Here is a 15,465-nt window from a genome sequence, read left to right on the forward strand (position 1 = left end):
CACTCCACCTCATGTTGCAGGACATAGTTAAAATAAAGGTGCAATAAAAATATTACAGAAAATTTCTCTCAGGCTATGTATATATAGTGCTTATGAAACATAAGGTTTTTCATTATCTATACACAAATGCTTCCATACTAAAACTTCCATCAAAATTTAAATACCCCTGGCCTAATCCATTTTCAGTAAGAGATACCAAATCAAGTTTTGTTTGAGGTTCCCTCTAATTCTGAAGCACAATGATTCTTCACTAAGGAGCAATGCACAGTTCTTTTCTCTGTAATAAGGTTACAGTGATGAGACTGCCAGCACATATGCTGCGCAGACAGGCATAAGTTTGTCAGTGTAGGGAAGGGTGGCACAGATAAAAGCTCAGCCTCACTCATAACATCTTCTACACACTTACATTCTTCAACTCACAATGTTATTATTATAATAACCACGTTTACACACATGCACACACACGCACACACACACGCACACGCGCGTGCACACACACGCACACGCACGCACACATGCAAATGTCCCTGATGCAAAAGGACTTCTGTCTGGCTACAAAACTAGGAGGAAAAAAAAAAAAGAAGACAGGGCAGAAAAATTTAGAAGTAAAAGTCATTTTCAGTGAAGTGGGCAAGAAAGATTGGGGCCACAGGAGTAAGAGAGAAAGAATGAGACGGGGCTTGAGGCAGGCACCAGACACTGTATTTTCCTAATTATCGCAACTTCAATATGATGGCTAGAAGATCTGAGAGCCAGTCAGTTGAGTATTACATAGTGCTTTGGGCCAGAAAACATTAAAAGCTAAATTGAAGACTATAAAAATAATATTTCACAGCTCACTTAAAGCCAGCACTTAATTCCAACATTCACATTTCACATTTGATCCTGTTTAATCCCATCTGTTCCCACTAGGCAGCACAAGCCGAGTCCCTTGAAACTGGGCATTGTGCACACACCAACCACACGCAGACAGGGACCTAAAGCTCGGGACTGATACTGCAGGAGCGTGGTTAGGTGCATGCTGAACCCCTAAGCCCCATATTTCAAACACAACTGTATTTGGGGGTCATTACAATAAGGTCACCAGAATAGGTCCTAATCTAGGGTGGCCGGTGACCTCCTAAGAAAACAAAATTAGGGACACAGAGAGATAGACAAAGTAAAGACCACATCAAGACAAAAGGAGAAAGTGCCATCTGAAGCCAGGAAAGGGAGTTCAGCAGTGACAATGCTGATGTCTAGAACAACAAGACAATTCATTTCTGCTGCATAAGCCACGCCATCTGTGATAGGGTAACATCTGACAAACACATTGGAAAAATCTGAAAAGAAACCAGAGGCCAAAGAGATGGTGTCCACGGTGGACACATGGAAAGTCAAGGTCCCCTCCTGGGGTTCTTAATCTCGTTAATAAGAGAATTTAAGAATGAACTCAAATGGAAGCTCAAGGACAATTTTATTAGAGTTTGAAAGAGACAACCCAGGGCATGCCAACTGGACATTATAGACGCAGCACAGAGGAAGGAGGGGGGGCGATGGGGAAAACTGTGCACTTAGGCCAGCATGGGGGCCAGACACATGGTCAAGAAGCAACCAAATGGTGGGGATGGGGGGCATTTGGAGAAAGAAAAGGGAAGCTTAAAATGCTGGGGAGGGAGTCCAACGTGTTAAGGAAAGCATGGCTGGAAAGCACAATGAAGGAAAGAGAAAATTACATTTTTCTGCATAGTATATACTTGGGTAGACCTACTGCACTAAAGAAAAATATTTTGGAAGGAGTAAGAAATGGTCTAATGCCCGGGGCATGTGCAAGGTGGTGCAACCTCTGTAATCCCAGCACTCAGGAGGCACAGGAAAGAGGATCTCTATGAGTTCGAAGCCAGCCTGGTCTACAAGGTGAGTCTGAGATAGCCAATGCTACACAGAGAAACCCTGTCTCGAAAAAAGAAAAAAGAAATGAGAAAAGAAAAAAGAAAAGGTTTAATTATCCCATCTATCTCTTTAGCCTGGCCTAAGCTGACCTCACCCTCCCAGGGGTGGGTCCTTGGCCAAAGTGAACACCTGGGCTTCACTGAAATGTTAGGCCTGCACCCAGGCCAGAACTTCTGTTCTGTTGACCTGGTGTTTTTCCTTAGTTTAACAAGGTGACAGTCCCAACTGTTTCCCTTTACCTAGGAAAGGAATAAGGAGGAGAGGCTGCATCCTTATATCAGTCTGCAGAGAGCGATGAGGGTGAGAGGAGATCAGAAGCCGGATGAAGTGGGTCATTCAATTCTACCTGCAACCAGCAAGGCTGAGAGACTGACTCAGGAAAGCCAAGCGGGGAAGATCCTTACTCCGTGAAGCTCTTGGCACCTCTCCAGCCGCAACAGCTGATTTCTGTTTATACACTAGGTTTGGAGGATTCATTAGGGGCAGAGGCATCCAGCAAAAAAAGAAAAAAAAAAAGAGCAAAAATGGGGAGATGGTAGGAAGAGAGAGAGAGAGAGAGAGAGAGATCACTTGATCATTTGAAGGTATGATGGCATAATATACAGACCCATCTATGTCTGTCTTTTAAAATCATTAGAAGTACAAAAGGGAATGTCTATTTATACACACAAACACATACACACATATACACGTGTATGTGTGTGTATGTATGTAGGCATATATGTATATATAAATTACAAATCCAAAAATAAATAAATAAATAAATAAATTACAAATCCATAAGTATGAAAGGGCTGTGACTCCTTTTAAGTAAATAATCTAAGGGTTAGGGTTAGAATGAACAAAAGTCTGTAGAAGCAAAGAACAAATTCTGTCCATACTCAGTCCAGAGAAAGGGAAGCAGAGTCATGTGGTAAACTCATGCAGAAGAGTAAAGACACAAGTAAACTAGTCTAGGACCTTCCTATGTTATTCAAGCGGGCCTTAAGTGCAATCACAGGTGTCCTGGGGAAGTGGAGAGAGATAGATACAAAGAACAGCAAAGCAGACTCAAGGAAAAGATGCTAACGTCCTTGGCTTTGAAGTAAAGGAAGTGGTCCAGAGCAAAGCAATGCATCTGTAATGCAAGGAAACACTATCTTCTGGAGTCCCCAAAGGAACCACTGCCAAGCTGGCACACTGAGGGCCCAGTACTCCTTGTGGCCTCCAGAGCTGTAAGAAAACAAATTTGTGTTGTTTTAAGCTATGCTTGTTACACCAGCTGCAGAAAACTACTGCTGGAACAGAAACATGAGTCCAAATGCACACTGGCCTGTCTACGTGCTTATGCTTTGTGCTTTGACTTTGTAAACAGAAACATTTGTTTTCTGTAAACACATTGCTGCTGACTCCAAGAACCAATGAGTTATTAATGAAATGATCACAAGACTAACACGGAATTTGCTATCCTACACTGTCCATGTTAGTGCAGTGTATCCGAATATAATATGATGCTCTTCCCCTTTCATTAAAACTTCCTGCTGCCATCTTAAAATGTCGACTGCTTAAAAACATACACAAACTAGCCATTCTTTCAGCTGTCTTGGAAATAAACAAGGAGATTCATGCACATTTTCTCCGAAAAATATACCTGACATGTACCTCCATGTAAACAAAAAAAACAAAAACAAAAACAAAAACAAAGAACAAAATACTAGCACCTGGCAAGAAGGAGATACCCCACCTATTCCCTACAACTATTCCCAATTCCCTGGACAGGCCATCTGCATCATCCAAAAGTCAATAACAGCATCAACTCAGGACACAAAGCCTCTCTGAGAGAAGCTAAAAGCATCCGGCAGAAAAATGGAGTAACTGAAAGGCTAAATCTTGCATTTCTAAGAGTTAAGAGATGAACATCAAAATAAAAGGATAATGGAAAAAAAATGGAGGAAACATAGCATCAGATGGAGAAAAACGAGAGTCATGCCCCTCACGCAGCCCCTCTGCTAGCTTGGCTGGCTGGCTGCTTTTAACAGTGGGAGCAAAAGAGACAAAAACTGAATCCAGGCCCCGTTTTAAAGTCCCTAGAGGTTCATTTTCATCTTCCTACCAGCTGTGCTCTATTCACTATGCCCATTTCCTGGACCAGGGCAAATGGACAATCTGCTGCTGCCCGAGGGAGGTGAAAGTCAGAGCCTGTGAGCCAATGAGGGTGTAGGAAGCTGGGGGCTCCAGAGCACAGCGCAGCGTCACGCTAGCTTTCAAGAAGCATGGAAAGCTGTAGAAACAGTATGAAAGCCAGCCTGTCACAGGCCTAAACACATCTTGCACTGACACCCTTAGCCTGGGCCCATCTCAGTTGTCTTCTAACCAAGTGGGAAGCTTATGTTCCTCCTGCAAGGATCTGACACCTTAGATAGAATTCTAAACTACAAGACACTGGAGCTTTTGCCGATGGTAAGGCCTGCTTGCTTTGTTTGTATTTATTCATCCATCTGGGTATCTGTTTATTGGCAGTGTGGTGTAGAATGTTGAGAGCTAGGAAGATAAGATGCTAAGCATTCACCTATAGCACAGCTTTCTATAAAGGAAATTCGGACACCGAGGATCAAGCTTCCCGCTCAGCTCCATCACTAAGAGAACAAGAATCTAGAGAGCTATGGAGCTTCAAAGAAAAGGCTTAAAAGAAAATTAACAACCAATACTATTAGCTCACAATATCCCCTCCTCCGCCTTTCTCACCATTTTACAATTAGTCATGACAAATGGGTGAGCCTTTTCCCACAACAAATGAACAGGCTCAGCGCGTCAAGTCTCTATTTCACCTTTCTTTTCTTTCTTTCGTTCTTTCTTTCTTTCTTCTTTTTGCCTGCACAAACTGACAATTTTTGCCTTCCTCAAGCTCTGGGTCTGTGTATCTCTGATACCTTAAAAGTCATAAATACACAATGTTAAGGATTCAAACTGCAGAACAAGCAGTATTCCCATTACTTGGGAATAGCTCTGAGACTGGCTGAGACATGAATGTCTAGGCATATAGACAATGCTTCTTGTTAGCTACAGAAGCCCTGTGAAGTATTATTAGATGCCATTCTTCGTATGACATGAATGAAGATTTATAGATGTCTTTTTTCTGCTCATACAAAGACCAGAGAACCAGCCTTAATTGTTCTATGCATCACACACATTTTATACATTTATAATTTTAGGACTGTATAGTGCTTGTGGGATAGTATATACTTTCAGAACAAAAGAACCGGACACTGTCGCTGGATCAGACCTGACAGGATTCATTCCGCTCAGCATGCTGGATGTGGACACCCTGCATCCTTCATGTTCCAGCAGCAAATGCTTCAGTTGCTGTTCCTCATCAGAAGAAGACAGCTCCCAGGACAGCTTCGAAGAAAGCTCCCAATCCCAATTCAGGCTTTTCAGACTGTCCCACACAGGACTTAAAACCTGGAATTTCTCAACATTTAGAAACTGGATCACAAGTGCTATTCCTAGCTTGTTTAACCATTTTCCCTAATTTTATTTGGGCCCCTACAAAGGTATTATTCATCCAAATCATCCAGAAGAAACCTTAAAAGAACAATGCCCCATTTCCCTTAAGGGGGTTGGGTAGGTTTTCGGTTGCTTTCAACGGGAGTTGGTTATAAGTTATTATTGGTCTTATTTAGAAAGAAAACAAGGTTGGACTCAGGGATATCTCTCTTTTCCTTTATTTTTTCATTCTTTGGTTAGGAGATACGGGTTGAAAAGAAAGAAGGAGGAATATAGAAATATATAGGGAGGATAGGACAAAAAGTAGATTAGTGAATCTACCCCTCAACTTAATGCCTTAATTGTTGCTCACAAGGTTATTTACTGGTATTGAATTTTGTATATAGATGCAAAATAGGTTTACTTTCAGATACAGTGGTGTAGAATTCAAATTTGAGATTGTTCCTCACATATATTGTATATATTTCTACTCTAATATGCGGTATTGTACCATACAACTCAATTATAATACAAGGTTTACTTCAATACTTTGAAAGTGCTTTTGCAAGCTGTTTAGGCTAAGTAAGTTATACAAGTTGATTATTAGCTGATCAAATCATGGTCATATCAATTACTAGTCTACTTTTATGACAAGAATATATATGCTAGGTGTAACAGAGAGATATGATTCTATAGAAAGATAAGGTAAAAGTTAAATAAGGTCTTCAAAAACCTCAGAGACGTGCAGAATATGGCATTTAAAGATGTTTTTTATTATGTTAAAGACTCATTGACAATGAGACAGGTTAACTCCTGGCAACACCCAGCCTACCTCAAGGAGGATGATGAGCATCAAAGAACCTCTTTATGGAGATGGCTTCAAATGTGGCAAACAAGGCACTGGACAAAACATTCTCGTTTCTACCACAGACAGAATTCTGCCTAAAAAAGGGCAAGTTTGGATGCAAGCAGAATAGACGGATAAACTCTGCCAAGACAGGGTAAGCAAGTCCTCAATAGTTCCTGCCTCACAAATATGTCTGTCAGATATATTGGGCCAGAAGGCTGAAGATGATGTTCCAACATTATAGAGAGTTTTGGGTGACTGCTCAGGTAGCAAACTGTCTCTGTCACCTTCTCATTTGGAAAACTACTAACCTGCACACCCAGTATAATCAGGTAATCAATTTTCTTCCTTCGCAAGTCGCTGATGGGTTTGAAGGCCAAATAGTTTAGTTTTACAATTAAGCTTAGTTGTTTAGGGGCTAAGATGTTTTTAGGTCTAGATAGATGTTTTAAGTTAATAATGGCAGGATGTGATAGATATTCAGAATTTTAGATGCACCAAGATAGGAAAGATGTTTTCTTCAAGGCTCCCATATACAAACAGCCAAAACACTAAGAATGTAACATTTACATAGTTCCTGATTGTGTCATGGTTCTTCTTGCTGTAGGTAGTTTAATGTACATATGTGTAATATTATAAATGCATATGTAAAAAATAAAAAAATATTTAATAAAAAAGAGTTTATTTTTTCTTACATCTAATAATCCATCATGAAGGGAAGTTAGGCAGGCAAGATCTCAAGGCAGGAGTCTAGAAACAGGAAGTACGGCTCGGATCACAGAGGAACACTCCTTACTGGCTTGCTCCTCATCGATTTTTATATAACTCAAGACCACGCGCCCAGAGGTGCCATCACCGGCAATAGGCTGCATCAGTAAAGAGAAAGTCCTCACAGACTTGTCTCCAAGCCAATCTGTGCTTACCCAAATGAGGCTCCCTCCTGCCTGGCTTATGTCATGTTGACAAAAAAAAAAAAAAACAAAAAAAAAACAAAAACAAAACAAAAAAACAAAACAAAAAACTAACCAGCACAGGCAAGATGTACTAATTGCCTGGTATTCAGTAACACGCTCTTAGTGTACCAGCTTCAGGTTAAGTCCTAAAGGCCAGTCAAAAAAGTAAAAAGACTGCAGGCAAGCAAGACAAAAAGACTTGAATCTTGGCTTCCAAAGCTCTTCACTATATAAAGGGCTTTGGGAGAGCAACTACCTACAACATCAAGCAGTTCCCTCCCACTGTATGACTTTAGCTTACAAAGACACAAACTACCACTTGTAATAAATGCTCAGGAAAAAAATAGCTATTCACTATAAGCTACAAGGATTTAATTTCTAAGAAGCAAAATGCTTGTTAAAAAATAAATGCTTTCTGAAATGTGTTTTTCTAAAAATTAATAATATTTTTGTTAGTTCTTTGAGAGTTTTAGTCAGTGTGTTTTAAAGATATATACAACCCTCCAACTCTTCCCACAATCACTTTCTCCACTTTTTCACCCCATCCAGAAAATTCCCATAGTTTCCCACTTAATGTATTTATCACCTCAAACGTTTATCATTTTCTGGTAAGAATATCTAAAATTTACTCTCTTGAGTTTGGAAATGTTGACTATATTGTTACTGACCATATTTACCAGGCTATGCAATATTCTACTTACATGAATACCTCCCACAAAAAAACCTACTCCATACAAGACTTTGCGCCCTTGGCCATCGTGCCTCCGTTCTCACCCTGCCCGTCTCTGAATTCCCATTCTGATGCGTACTTCCATTAGCTCAATTGCTGTAGGTTCCGCATACAAGTGAGAACGCACAATATTTATTTTTTCTACGTACGCCTGGCTTATTTCACTTCCTTACAACACTGCCAACATGGATTTCCAATAAAATATAACTTTCTTAAGTAGATGATCTTTCAAGGAGGTTCTATTTGACCAGTCACCGCTTCAGGAATGTCATGCTGTTGTTCTCTGAGGCTCTAAGAAGATGTCAACCTCACCCTCAAAACCAAGAATTGTGCTTGTGACTCACACTTGAGAAGGGAGCACAAGGGCGAAGCATTCCGGAGCATTGCCTCCATCACTGCTCACACACGATGTGGGGTGCTGCGGACACACACAGGATGCTGACTACCTGGGTCCACTGCACCCACCTATGAGGAATGGAACTGGAGGATCCACACAGTGACCAAATGCCTGAAGCTGCTTCTGAGTGACACCTATTCATTCTGGAGCTACGTGTGTTATAAACCCGAAGGCTCAAAATGTTCTAAGGGAAGCAGCACTGCTGATGACACAGGGCTGGTGACGCGTGGAACCTTTAAGCCCCATCCACCTCTACAGGACAAGCTATAACCACAAAGTACCCGGGGGCATGTATGGATAAATTAGCATTTCTTACTTATTCTATCTTAAAGTTGTTCATCACTTTTAGCAACACCTTTAAATCTGTGTTGTTAGCAAAAATAAATAAATAAAAACAGAAATAATAGTCAGATATAAAATCGCTTTGAGACCATTCAACGGAACAGGTGTAACAACACTTAGCGAAGCGTCTTTGCTACCTAAGACAAGTCATCCTTTCAGTGAATTTCCAACCAACAGTATATAAAACTAAAGAACAAAATACAAATGCAAACTGCCTCTGCTCTTAGTCACAGACCACTAGAGAAAAAAATGATTCACCACTTTCATAAAGTATATACAGCTAACTCCACCCTCACCCCACAGCTCCACCATCTTCACAGATCTTCTGAAGATTAAAGGTTTACTGGTTTACCTGTGCATTTATAGAAGCACACAATGTGATAAATTATACTTCCCAGGCTTAGGTTAAAAAACATGAATCATGTTTTACTGAAGATGCTGTGCTTGCTAGTTTTATGTCAACTTGACACAAGCAAAAGTCATCCAAGAGGAGGGAACTTACAATTTAAGAAAATGTCTCCATAAGATCAGTTTGTGAGAAAGCCTGGGGGCATTTTGTTAATTCCTGATCAATGGGTGAGGGCCCAGCTGATAATGGGGTGGGGGGTGGGGTGGGGAAGAGGAGTTGTCATCCTTAGGCTGGTGGTCCTAAGCTCTATAGGAATGCAAATTATGACCACACCCTTTCCTGTTGGATCCACCTAGGCAGAGCCAGCAGAGGTGAGCTACACTATGTCCCATGACCTCAATCCACCCACCTTCCCTAGAAGGCCTGCAGGGGAACAGTCCCTTAGACCCCTCTTTGCCAATTCCCTGCCTTCCTGCTCCTCCTGTGGCACAGCCAGCAGAGGTGGGCTGCACTCTGTCTCCTAAGGTCTACTGTCAGGCCCACAGCTCTGTCTCCCTTCCAGGAGGCCTAAAACCACAAAACATCCATGAAATCTGGGACACTATGAAAAGACCAAGCCTAAGAATAATATAAATAGAAGAACAAGGCTCCCAGCTCCAAGGCACAGAAAATATTTTCAACAAAATCATAGAAAAAAATTTCCCCAACCTAAAGAAAGAGATACCTACAAACATACAAGAAGCTTATAGAACATCAAATAGATTGGAACAGAAAAGGAAATCCTCCCACCACATAAAATCAAAACACTAAATGTACATAACAAAGAAAGAATATTGAAAACAACAAGGAAAAAGGTCAAGTAATATATAAAGGCAAACCTACCAGAATTATACCTGACGTCTCAACAGAGACTCTAAAAGCCAAAAGGGTCTGGACAGATATCTTACAAACACTAAGAGATCCCAGATGCCAGCCCAAAGTACTATACCTAGAAAACATTTTAATCACCATAGTTGGAGAAAGCAAGATATTCTAAGACAAAACCAAATTTAAACTATATGTATCCACAAATCCAACCCTACAGAAGACACTAGAAGAAAAAGTCTATCCCACGGAGGTTAACTAAACCCAGGAAAACCCAGGAAATAAATAACTCCACACCAGCAAAACAAAAAGAAGAGAAACACACACACACACACACACACACACACACACACACACACCAAAAAAATCAAGATTTAGTAATTATTGTTCATTAATATCACTAAACATTGATGGACTCAATTACCCAATAAAAAGACACAGGCTAAAAGAACGGCTGTGAAAACAGGACGCATCACTCTTCTGCAGACAAGAAATTCACCTGAGCAACAAAGATAGACATCTCAGAGTTAAGGGAGAGATAAAGGTTTTCCAAGCAAACAGACCTAAGAAGCAAGCTGGAGTAGGCATTCTGATATCTAATAAAACAGAATACCAACCAAAATTAATCAAAAGAGATGAAGAAGGACACTTCATATTCATCAAAGGAAAAATCCATCAAGATGACATCTCAATTCTTAAAATATATGCTCCAAATGCAAGAGTACCCATATTCATAAAAGAGACATTACTAAAGTCTAAATCATATATCAATCCCCATACAATAAGACTAGAAAAATTCAACACCCCTCTCTCACCAATGAACAACTACTTGATAGACAGAAACTAAACAGAAGTAATGAAACTAACCAACATTATGAACCACATGATCCTAGCATATCTATAGAACATTCTATCCAAACACAAAAGAATATATCTTCTTCTCAGCACCACATGGAACCTTTTCCAAAATTGATCACAGAGTTGGTCAATAAGCAAGCCTCAACAGCTACAAAAAAAAGAATTGAAATAACTCCGTGTATCTTATCAGATCACCATGGATTAAAGCTGTGCTTCAACAACAGCAAAAAGTCTACAAACTCCTGGAAACAAATAACTCTCCCCTTGATAACTACTGGCTCAGACAAGAAATAAAGCAATTAAAAAAAAGAAGTAAAGCAATTAAGACACAGCCAACACTCCCTTTTCCGAGGAGCCACCGGGATGGCTGAAGTGGAGTAAAAGAAGTGGACCTTCAACAAGTTCACCTGTATGGCGTGGACCTGGACCAACTGCTGGGCATGTCCTACAAGCAGGTACAGCGCCCACCAGAGGCAGCGCCTGAACTGTGGCCTGTGATGGAAGCAGCACTCACTTCTCAAGCACTTGAGAACGGCTAAAAAGGAAGCTACACCCATAGAGAAGCCAGAGGTGGTGAAGACCCACCTGAGGGACATGATCATCCTGCCCAAGATGGTAGGCAGCATGGTAGGTGTCTACAATGGCCAGACCTTCCTACAGGGGAAGATCAAGCCAGCGATGATCGGCCACCACCTAGGCAACTTCTCCAGCACCTACAAGCCAGTGAGCAGGGCCGGGCTAGTATCAGTGCCACTCACTTCTCCCACTTCATTCTCCTCAAATAGCCGTGGCCAAATAACGACTCAGTGTTAGAAAGAAAGAAAGAAAGAAAGAAAGAAAGAAAAAAAAAAAAAGAAAAGAAAAAAAAAAAAAAGAAAAAAAAAAAAAAAAAAAGAAAAAAAAAAGAAAGAAAAAAGAAAGAAAGAAAGAAAGAAAGAAAGAAAGAAAGAATAAATTAAAGACTTTCTAGAATTCAATGAAAATAAATGTATAACATACCCAAACTTATGGTACACAATGAAAGCAATGCTAGGAAGAAAAGTTCATAGCACTAAGTGCCTTCATAAAGAAATAGGAGAGATCTCATACTAGCAATTTAAAAGCACACCTAAATCTCTAGAACAAAAAGAACAAAATACACCAAAGAATAATAATCAAACTCAAGGCTGAAATCAAAAATTAGAAACCAAGAGAATAATACAAAGAATCAACAAAACTAAAAGCTGGTTTTATGGAAAATAAACAAGATAGATAAACCCTTATCTAAATTAACTGAAAGGCTGATAGATAAAATCCAAATTAACAAAATCAGAATTGAAAAGGAAGACATAATAACATACATTAAGGAAACCCAAAGAAACATTAAGTCTTACTTCAAAAGCCTATACTCCACAAAACTTGAAAAATCTAAATGAAATGGATGATTTTCTTGATAGATTCCACTTACTAAACTTAAGTCAAGACCAGGTTAACAATCTAACTAGTCCTGTAACAACTAAGGAAATAGAAACAGCCATTAAAAGTCTCCCAACCAAAAAGAAAAAAAAAGAAAAAGAAAAAGAAAAAAAATTGCCCAGTGCCAGATGATTTCAGCACAGAATTCTACCAGGCTTTCAAAGAAGAACTAATACCAATACTCCTTAAACTATTCCACAAAATAGAAACTAAACAAACATTACCAACCCCATCCTATGAAGCTAAAATCACCTTGATACCTAAATCACACAAAAATTCAACCAAGAAAGAAAAATTCACACCAATATTCCCTCATGAATATTGACATAAAAATATTCAATAAAATACTCACAAGCAGAATCCAAGAACACATCAAAAATATCCACCATGATCAAGTAAGCTTCATCCCATGGATATAGGTATGTTTGAACATATGAAAATTCATTAGCTGGCAGTGGTGGCGCACACCTCTAATGCCAGCACTCAGGAGGCAGAGGCAGGTGGATGTCTGTGAGTTCAAGGCCAGCCTGGACTACAAAGCAACTCCAGGACAGCCAAGACTACACAGAGAGACCCTGTCTCAAAAAAAAAAAAAAAAAAAAAAAAAAAAAAAACAAAAGAAAAAAAGGAAAAGAAAAAGAAAATACATCAATGTAATCAGCATATAAGCAAACTGAAAGAAAAATGATAAACTCATAAAATGCTTAAAAAAAAAAAAAAAGGCCTTCCATAAATTCCAGCACTCCTTTATGTTAAAAGCCTTGGAGAGACCAGGAATACAAGGCAAATACCTAAAGACACTAAAGGTAATATACCACAAGCCAATAGCCAACATCAAACTAAATGGAAAGAAACTCAAAGTAATTCCATTAAAATCAAGGACAAGACAAGGCTGCCCACTTTCTCCTCATCTCTTCAATATAGTATTTGAAGTTTTAGCTAGAGCAATAAGACAACTAAATGAGATCAAGGGGATACAAATTGGAAAGGAAGAAATCAATGTATTGGTATTCACAGATGATATGATAATACACACAAGTGACTTCCAAAATCCTACCAGAAAACTCCTACAGTTGATAAGCACCTTTGGAAAAGTGAGTGGATTCAAAATTAACTCAAAATAGAAACAAAACAAAACCAAAACAAACAAAAAATAGATCAGTAGCCCTCCTTTATATAAGAGATAAAAAAAAAACTAAGGAAACAATACCCTTCACAACATCAACAAATAATATAAAATATCTTGGTGTAACTCTAAACAAGCAAGTTAAAGTCCTATATGACAAGAACTTCAAGCCTTTGAGGAAAGAAATTGAAGAAGACACAGAAGATGGAAAGATCTCCCATGCTCATGGATTGGTAGGATCAACACAGTAAAAATGGCCATCTTCCCAAAAGCAATCTACAGCTTAAATGCAATTCCCATCAAAATTCTAGCACAATTCTTTACAGACCTTGATAGAATAATTCTCAAATTTTTATTTTAAAAAAGGATAGTGAAAACAACCCTGTACAATAAAAGAACTTCAGGAGGTATCACTATCCCTGATTGCTAACTATCATCATAGCAATTAAAATTAAAAACAGACTTTTTATATTTATGGTTGTGAGCCTAGCCTTTAGGCAGATTTGGACCCAGGGGTCCCGCTCAAACTAAGGCACGAGCCAAGGACAATACAGGAGGTAAACTTTAAACCCCTTCCCAGATCTAGCCAATGGTCAGAATATTCTCCACAGTTGAGTGGAGAGTGTGATATGACTTTCTCACGTACTATGGTGCCTCACATTTGACCATGTCCCCTGGAGGGGGGGGGACCTGGTGGCACTCAGAGGAAGGACAGCAGGTAGCCAAGAAGAGACTTGATACCCTATGAGAATATATAGGGGGAGGTAATCCCCCTTAGGAACAGTCATAGGGGAGGGGAATAATGGGAAAATGGGGGGAAGGAAGAATGGGAGGATACAAGGGATGGGATAAACATTGAGATGTAACAAGAATAAATTAATAAAAAAAACAGACTTTTTTATATCTAGCATTAAAAACAGGCTGATCAATAGAATCAAATCAAAGACACAGAAATAAACCCACAAACCTATGGAAACTTGATTTTTGATAGAAAAGCCAAAACTATACAGTGGGGGGAAAGGCATTTTCAACAAATGGTGCTGATCTAACTGGATGTCTGCATGTAGGAAAATGCAAACTTATCTCCCTGCCCAAAACTCAAGTCCAAGTGAATCAAAGACCTCAACATAAAACCAGATACACTAAATCTATTAGAAGAGAAAGTGGGGAAGAGCCTTGATCTCATTGGCACAGGAGACAACTTCCTGAACAAAACACCAACAGCTCAGGCTCCACAATCAACAATTAATAAATGGGACCTCATGAAACTGAAACGCTTCTGTAAGGCAAAGGATACCTTCAATAGGACAAAATGACAGCCTACAGAACTGGAAAAAGTTCTTCATCAACCCTACATTTGACAGAAGGCTAATTTCCAAAATTTACAAAGAGCTCAAGAAACTAAACACTAACAAACTAAATCGCCCAATTTTTAAAAATGGGGTGCTGAGCTAAACAGAGAATTCTCAGCAGAGGACTCTCGAATGGCCAAGAGGCATTTAAAGGTATGTTCAACATCCTTAGTCATCAATGGAAATGCAGATCAAAGCAACTCTGGGATTCCATCTTACACCCCTCAGTATGGCTAAAATCAAAAACTCAAGTGACAGCATATGCTGGTGAGGATGTGGGGCAAGAGCAACACTCCTCTGTTGCTGGTGGGAGTGCTAACTTGCAATAGCCACTTTGGAAATCAATCTGGCAGTTTCTCAGAAAACTGGGACTAGTACCACATCAAAACTCAGCTATACCACTCCTGGGCATATACTCAAAAGATGCTACACTATACCACAAGGACACTTGTTCAACTACGTTCATAGCAGCTTTATTTGTAACAGCCAGAAACTGGAAACAACCTAGAAATCCTTCAACCGAAAAATGGATGAAGAAAATGTGGTACAGTTAACACAATGGAATACTACTCAGCTGTTGAAAACATGGCACCATGAAATTTGCAGACAAATGGCTGTGAATACAAAAGATCATCCTGAGTGAGGTAGCTCAGGCCCAGAAAGACTGGCATGGTATGTACTAACTTATAAGTGGGTATCAGCCATAAAGTACAGGATAGCCGTGCTACAATCCACAAGTAACAACGCCCAAGGGAAGATGCTTGAATCTCAACCAGAAGAGGAAAGAAAATAGAC

The 15,465-nt window shown here is 39.6% G+C and overlaps 1 protein-coding gene and 1 pseudogene across 1 annotated transcript in view; one reads left to right on the plus strand and one right to left on the minus strand.

Moving 5' to 3' along the window:
* The window catches only part of LOC127210140 (uncharacterized), a 111,562-nt gene that overhangs the window by 50,677 nt on the left and 45,420 nt on the right, over positions 1 to 15,465 (minus strand). The window lies entirely within an intron of this gene.
* On the plus strand, positions 11,101 to 11,522 carry LOC127210048 (40S ribosomal protein S15-like; annotated as a pseudogene).

The sequence above is a fragment of the Acomys russatus genome, chromosome 27, assembly GCF_903995435.1.
Source record: "Acomys russatus chromosome 27, mAcoRus1.1, whole genome shotgun sequence".
NCBI classification, from domain to species: domain Eukaryota; kingdom Metazoa; phylum Chordata; class Mammalia; order Rodentia; family Muridae; genus Acomys; species Acomys russatus.